Genomic DNA, 8,818 nt, shown 5'->3' with positions numbered 1-8,818 from the left:
TGAATCCGTATGTCTTTTTTGATTGGTATGTCGAGATGTAACCTGTATTTAAAGCTGTGTTTATTGGAGTAGTGGAGTGCAAGCAACGACATACGATTTCGGTTTCATGGATAACTTGATTACAAATTAATTTGATCGATCTTTATTTCATGCACAGGTATTTGGACGAAGGTGCTCTAGGAACAGCAAAAATTATAAATTTTTTCGACAAACTTATCAATAGTGTAATTAGAGGGACACTTCGTCCACGTTGCGGAAAACCTCTTTCTGGCGAAGTTTATAGAAATTCTGGTCATACGAAATTTTTTCAAGAATTAATTCAAAATTTAAGCAATATGTACTTTATTGACAAAAATAGGGAAAAATTCGTACCTCCAACCCTAAGAAAATGGATTAAAAGTTTGGAAGGATTTTTAGACTTAATTATTTGAAATTTTAGTAGAAGGTGTTCATTGTAAGTTTTTTTTACCTCGAGCATAAATCAAGATGTTGTTGAAAATTATTGTGGTAAAATTAGGAATTAAAGAAGTAGAGTAAATCGCACTGCTATTTAATTTCGGGAAGGTTTTAAATCACTAATGATTCGGGGATTATGTGGATCAAATTCAATAGTTAGGTAGGTACAAACTGTGAAAAAACTAACATTCCAGATTTATTTAATATTAGAGGACTAGTAGGCAAAATTAACAATAACGATTACAGAAACAATGAAACCACGTCAAGTCAACATCTTCCTATCCCACCTCCACCCGGCGGCACGGCAATTTTGCCGGAGTACATACACTATTACGGATAATACTATCAAGTAATAGTGCAGTGCTTATCAACATAATTACCGGCGTCTCGCCTCCGCATTTTGACTTTTTTGTGTTTTATGTTCTGTGTCAATGTTAAGGAATTTCCTCACGATATGACATGAGTATAATAATATACCTTTTTGAATTTCAACCACCAATGTGTTCTCTAAGTCCAAAATTTTTAAATTTTTAAAAAGAGATTGGGGTACTATTCCTGTTGCTGAAATTATAAATGGTAAAATCGAAATTTTTTCTAAACACCAAAGATTTCTCATAGCAACATTATATTTATGGTTGTCATATTCAATGGTTTTAATTTAAAGGAAATGAAAGCAATAAAGAATAATGTAGTTTTATTGAGAATTACAGAAGGTGTTCTCCCTCAGCTTCGATGCAACTGTTAACTCTCCGTTCCATATCTTCAAATGCATTTTCCAACATCTGCAGTTTTTCAAGATTGTGTGGGTTATTTAAAAAAAATATTACTCTATCGTCATAAGGGCTCCCACACTCTAGCAACTTTTGTTATAGGCAACTAAATAGTTTAGTCACCGAAAAATACGAGCAGCGCGCACAGGCACTTAATAGTTGCTTATACAGATCAGTTTTAACACAGGCATTTTGTGGAAAAAGCAACTAAATAATCGCCGGGTGCGCGGCGCTACGTTAGAACAAACCTGCTTCATTTACCGGCAACAGTTTCCTCCTAAAATAGGACAATAGGCGATTTAAAAATCGCCGGTGCGCGAGGTTACATTTAGGTAAATATGTTCTATTTCTGTAACTAAATAGTTGCTTCGCAAAAGTTGTTAGTGCGCAGGGGGTCTAAAACTCGTGAATTCGAGCCATAGTTTCCCTTGTTTTGTGAGCTGATGCATTGTCCTCTTGTAAGTACCCACGTAGAAGTTCGTCATCATGAAGATTTTTGAAAAAAGATTTGAGTAAATTATTTCGATATCTCGCGGCATTTATCGGTTCTTAAAAAAAACAGGTCTAAATATGCGTCTTCGAGAGACCGCTAGCCAAACACCAATTTTCTACGGATGGAGAGGCGATTGAACAAACTCATGAGGATTCATTGAAGACCTTATTCGCATATTTTGTTTGTTAACATATCCAGAGAGGTGAAACCCTGTTTCATCGGAAAAGAGTTATTTGTACAACTAGTTATGAAAGTCATACTTTTTTTCACGAATTTGCAGATATTTTTTTATTACTTATTAACCAAATAAGTGAAAAAAAGAGACTTTCATAACGTGTTGTACACACTATTTTTTTGCATATCGATGTAAGTTGAGAAATTTGGTCTAAAAGGATTTATGAAAATTTACAAAAAAAAAAAAAAATAGGTATGCTTTGACAATCATCTCCAAGGAGATGGAATACAATGATGCAAAAAAGTACTACTTTCACTACGATTTTGCATGTAAAAAAGTGCCAGTTTCATTACGATATGCAAAAATAGTTATTTACACTACGAGAGAGGAAGGTAAAGCTTTTGTTCACGCGAATTGCATGTTCGACGATGCAATTCAAGTGAACAAAAGCGGCCTTACTCTCGAGTGCTGTATTTGATTTTGTTCGATACCAGACATAACTCCTTAGAAAATGAGTCTGTAACTTTATATTCAAAATTTTAAATAAAATTAAAATAAAATATATTGTTGTTATTTAGATGATTCAAAAACCACTGACAGAAGCTTATTCGCGAAGGAGAATCTCATGAGAGCAGCTCTTGAACGACGGTAATTTTATAGGAATGAAGATTTAAATCTTGTTTTAATATTTTGTGACAAGTTCCATATGAGAGGTCCATCTCTTGGGATAATCTGCGGAGAAGTTTTTTAGGTGACTGCCACAATCTCAGGAGTTCTTTTTTTGGGCGCTCTGCCCGGCTTTTCGACCAACAGTTGGTTGTACCAATTTTTGGTAATCTACCGGAAAATTTGGGAATGCATTTTGAAAATCATTAACGCAGTGCTCTACAGAATACTTGCATTCGCCATTCTCTTGTCGTTTAGCGTTTTAAAAATAATTTTCAGCAAGAAAAATTTTACGTTCTAAATCAAACATTTTGAAACGTCACTTTGACAATTCAAATTTTAAATCAAATTAGTAGTGTCAACCTAATTTAAAATTCACGGCTTGCTTTAATTTATAATTTAAATGATCACAGCATTCACGATTGTTTAAAATTCGGACTGTCTGAAAATCTGACATTTTAGTTGCCAATATTGTGATTTGGCATAATAAATTTATTTTAGGTTATAATTGAATTGCACTAGTTCAATTACGGAATTGACAACCAGACGAATATTTAATAACCAAACGTCATATGCTCATATGACAGGACTTGACGCCAATCAAAAAAATATCTTGCCTGCTGTGTGTTTAAAACAATCGTGAACGGCTATCACAGACCATCAACAGAATTAAGACTTTCAAAACCCGTATAAAACATGGGAGACACTGACAACACTAGCGCTGCTCTAGCGTTAGGCCAAACTAAATTACCGAATTTACTCGTTAATCCGATCGGGAATTTCCGTTTAAAAAGAAGCTTGATTTGAATATTAATTAATAATGTCATCAGTAATTTTGAATTTTCTAATTTCTGTCACGATTTAGTCAATAAATTTTATAAATTGTTCTACAAAATAAATTACTCCAAACCAGTATCTTGAGATAATTTTTCGTTATCTTTTTATTTGGTAAGTTATCTTTTTCTTTTTGAAAAAGTACGAAATATGTTTTTTCAGATCGTAATTTTTATTTTATTTATTTGGATATGGGAAAAATTAAACATAAATGCTTTGTAAACAACAAGATCGGCGATAAAAAATAAACATTTTAAATTTCCAAAATTAGAAGAACAAAGGAAACGAGCTACAGGTAAATGTTGCACCACCCTTCAAAACAGATTATGCCTTTATTTGCGAGAAACATTTTAGCAACAATTTCTTTATAGAAAAAACAAAACTCCATAAATACGTCCTGCCATCGATTTTTCTTCGTGAAGACAAACAAACTTCAATAAACAATGTTAGACCAGCTGAACAAATTGAAAATTCTACAATTACTGAAAATCCCACTGTAGAGAATCTAATCCTTCCTGTTATGCCCAAGGCCCAAAATAGACACCCAACAAAATCTTCTAGTGTGTTGCAAGTACTTGAATGCAAGAAAGTTAGTAGTCTTACTTCAAAAGGTAGAAACATTTATTATATGGATCGATATCAGCGAAAAACAATTTCAAAATTAAAAAATCTTTTGCACGATTCTAAAATTATCTCCAGAAATTTTAAAAGTTAAAGCAAAATCAAATTATTGAACTAGATCTACCGTTCAATTCAGTTTCACTCGTCTTTTAAACTAGCCCACTCATGCCCAAAAAATCCCAATTTACACACAAACTCGTTTAATGAACTACTAATTTGTTGTATATGTTAGTATTTGTATTAAAATGTTTAATACTTAATTAGTCGTTTTTATTTTTTAAAAATAAGTATCAATTTAAATCAAATTGAAAAAAAATAGGCAACTAGGTATACAGAAACTAGTCAGATATGCAACTTGTTAGACATTAGTTTGGCCTAACGCTCGGGCAGCGCCACTTGAGCGCGTCCCCGAAAATGTAATCCCACTTGACAGTCTTACTATAGTTTAATTGTCTGTGACGGCTATAGTCAAGGCGGTCTCTATTTTAACAGGCCAGGACACTGACTGTGTTGCCAAATTTCTTAGTGGGCCATTCCATAGCATCCTGAGTTTCAAAAATATTGGCACTTCCAAAGAAAGGCCTTTCATTCAAAAATAATTTTGACAAGACAATTAATTGTGCAATTAATTTCAGTAATTGAAAAATCAAGGTGAACTAAAAGGACTTCTATCTTCATTTTGGATAGGATACTTGTTCAGAATACAGGACTATGAAATTTTACTAACAATAGCTATCTTATAAAACAGGATACACATAATTACCTTGACTTGGTCACCTGATATACTTTGACTGAAATAAAGTTGCAATACGAGAATTAGAAAAATCTTTCAGTGATGATTAACTGACAGCTAACAATGACAAAATAGTGAGTGACAGTGAGTGATCACAAAACTTCAAAACTAGTAACTTTTTTTAAACGTTGGCGAAGCAACGTTGTCAGACGTTAGTGGGCCATTCCACAGACCACTTTCTGAAGTCAGTGTCACGGCCTGTTAAAATAGAGACCACCTTGCTATAGTTCATTTTTTAATGCTGTAGAAAAAGTCAGGCAGCCAAATATACACTTTCAATAGTTCACTAGATTCGTATTTCAATTTTGTAAATTACTTCAATCCATGATACCATATGCCACAATAAATGCATTAATGTCAATTCGTGTCTCTGTCAATTAGGTATTAATTTAAATGCTAGTTTGGTCAAGGGTTTTTATTTTTGATTATTGATGGGCTGCACAGAACAAATTATGTTCAACGAAAAAGTAAGTCGCCCTTATCCGTATTTGAAAAAACATGATTTTCAACATTTACAATATGAATGAACATGCGGAACTTAAGGTTTGGAATACGGTTAAACTAAAGAAGAGCAGATGTGGGAATTGGATGTGCGTATTGAAGTGATCGTGGAACCACTGATTATACACCTTGGAGAGTCTGATGACGATTCGGATTAACCGGAAGAATTCGAAGATGAGAGTTGATTTTTTAAATCCATAATATGTCTGAGTTATCGTTAATTACTTTTTCTATTTACTACCTTACTGCTTTGTTATTCATGAATTTTAGATTAAACACATTATTAAACACGTTTTTTCATTTCAATTACATTTTTTTATCGAATGTCAAAACCTTGTCAGACTGACGGAGATTTTGGCAAACAGAATTTTTAGCTGCATCGTGGATCCATATCAAGTATGCCATGCCTATGTCAACATCATCTGATATTTCTCTTGACGAAAATGATAGTTTTTTTGAATTTAAATATCTTCACTCAAGATTTCGTTTACGAACTACCCACTGGAAAATTAGTGACAAAGATTTAACCGACGCAGGTCCTTCGAACGTTAATATAAATCTTGACCAAAAATTCGGAAATGTCAAGAAATGTCACAATACAATTTCTGAAGATAAATTAGTTTTTCAATGTGAAAATCATTTAAGGATAACAACAGATTGAAAATTCACGTAGATAAGTATCATGTCGATAATAATCTATCAACTTCTTCTACTTCTTCTTCAACCGAATCAATAACAAAATTGCTAATTAATTTGAAACTTCATTTACCAACTATTAGAAGATTGCCGAAAGCTTGTAGACATTTAGCTGCAGATAAAGTAAGTTCCATTATTAATAATTGTCTTTTGACTAAATCATTATTATCCTTTGAGAATCTTTTGCTTTTTTCGTATAGAGCTTTCAATGTAGCAGAGAAATCTGATAAGTCGTTGAATAAGCATATAAAAGAAAATCTTTCTAATTTTCAAGTACCTAAAATAAGAACTGGTTCTAAGAAACGTACAAATTTATCATTAGCTAAGAAAGTGGAAGCAAAAGTAGCCGATTTTGATATCAGAGGAGCTGTTAAATTATTGTCCTCGGATGACTCATTAGCTTCATTCAACGAAGATGTTGCCGAAGAACTAAAAAAAAACATCCTTCACCATCTCGCGAACTTTTTTCCCAGACCCTTCCAAACCAGGAGACATTAGTTTAATAGTCAATGAGCAAAACGTTCGAGAAGCTATCAATTCATTTCCTGCCGGTTCTTCATCAGGTTTAGATGGCATGAGACCACAATACTTGAAAGATATTATATCTTTGTCAGCGGGTGAAGCAGGTCAGAAGGCACTAAGAGCTTTAACCAAACTGTGCAATTTTTTATTATCTGGGCAACTTCCTTCAGAAATCTGCCCTTTATTGTATGGTGCGTCTTTATGTGCCCTTAACAAGAAAGATGGAGGAATTAGACCGATCGCTATCTTAAACTGTTTGCGAAGATTGACCTCAAAGCTAGCCTGTTTTCAAAGTCGTAATATTGTAAATTCGTATTTATCTCCACACCAACTTGGAGTTGCAACTAAACTAGGATGCGAAGCAGCAATTCATACCACACGAACCTTTGTTAATAACGATCAAAACCGTGGCAAAGTTCTTCTTAAATTAGATTTTAAAAACGCCTTTAACTCAGTCGAACGGGATTGTATTCTGAAAGAAGTCCAATGTCGTACCCCACTTCTGTACCCTTATCTTTATCAATGCTATAGAAATTCTTCAACTTTATTTTTCGGTAATCATTTAATTTCTTCTTCTGTTGGAGCCCAGCAAGGAGATCCCTGCGGTCCCATGATTTTTAGTCTTGCCATTCAACCAATTATTTTATATTTGGATTCTCAAATGAATATATGGTATTTAGATGATGGAACCTTAGCTGATTACCCAGAAGTAGTGTTATCAGACTTTAAGAAAGTTATCAATTTATCTCAGGAAATTGGCCTTGAATTAAACTTTAACAAATGCGAGATCTTTTGCTGTTCTGGAGACACAGATTTAAAAGTCATAAAGGAATTTCAAAATTTAGCACCAGGCATTAAAATCTGTGACCGAGAAAGTTTATCTCTTTTAGGTTCTCCAATCTTTGACCAAGGTTTCAGAAACACCGTCGAAAAAACTATAATTACAGTTGAAAATCTTTTAAACAAAGCTGAACTCCTTAACAGACACGTGGCTTCTACTTTAATCAAAAACTGTCTTTTTATACCAAAATTTTATTTTTTATTAAGAACAACTCCATTTTGGAAATTTTATAATTATGTTAATTCAATTGATTCTTCTTTAAAGTCTTGTTTGGAGAGAATACTTAATTTACGTTTAACTGATTTACAATGGCGTCAGTCCACTTTACCGATTAGATTTGGTGGTCTGGGAATTCGTCGCATTTCCGATATCTTCAATTCATGGGGTTAAAAAGCTTGTTTCTTTATTACTAAACTCAAAGGATAATGAGCTTAATATTCACCATTATGATGAAGCTTTAGCAGTCTGGGGTGTAGCAAATGAGAACGAAATACCAACAATCCCACAATTTCAGAAGAATTGGGATAATATTAATATCAAAGGAATAATTGCCAATGACTTAATCTTTAATTCACCTAGAGACTTGGCTCGTTTTAAGGCTTTGCAATGCAGAGAATCAGGATCTTGGTTACATGCAATACCTTCTCCTAATATTGGTACTCTTTTAGATAACACTTCCTTCCAAGTTTGTATTGGTTTAAGATTGGGTTGTAATCTTTGTACACCTCATATTTGCAAATGCAATGCGAAAGTTGACGAAATTGGCACCCACGGTCTAAGTTGTTTCAAAAGCAGTGGTAGATTTTCAAGACACACTGAAATTAATTCCATTATCAACCGGTCTTTAACTTCTATTCATGTGAATTTAACTTTAGAACCAAACGGACTCTCTCAAAATGACGGAAAACGCCCAGATGGGATGACTTTAGTACCGTGGATTAAAGGTCAACCTTTGGTTTGGGACGTTACTGTTGTAGATACACTTGCAGACAGTTACGTATTGAAATCATCTGAAGTCTCAGGTTTTGCCGCTGAAATGGCTTGCAAACGCAAACATAGCAAATATAGTTCAATCATTTCGTCAAACGACGTGTTTAAAGGTTTACCATTTGAAACCTTAGGCCCTTGGTGCAAAGAAGCCATCGATTTCATTAATGTCATCGGAAACCGACTTATCGCGGAATCAGGCGATTCAAAATCAAAGAAATTCCTTTTCGAGAGGATTTCCCTTGCCATTCAACGTGGAAACGCTGCAAGCATTCGGGGCACTTTTCCAGATTCCGCAATATTATCGAAAATTTTTGTATTATAAAACAAAAATGTTTATGTAATCATATCAATTATAAATGAATTTAATGTGTCTAGGCAGCCTTGATGACTGTATATTGGGTTGCCTGACTTTTTCTACAGCATTAAAAAATGAATTATACATACAGGGTTATTCACGAGA

The sequence above is a fragment of the Tenebrio molitor genome, chromosome 9, assembly GCF_963966145.1.
Source record: "Tenebrio molitor chromosome 9, icTenMoli1.1, whole genome shotgun sequence".
Taxonomy (NCBI): Eukaryota; Metazoa; Arthropoda; class Insecta; order Coleoptera; family Tenebrionidae; genus Tenebrio; species Tenebrio molitor.
Note: the sequence above shows the minus strand (reverse complement) of the source record.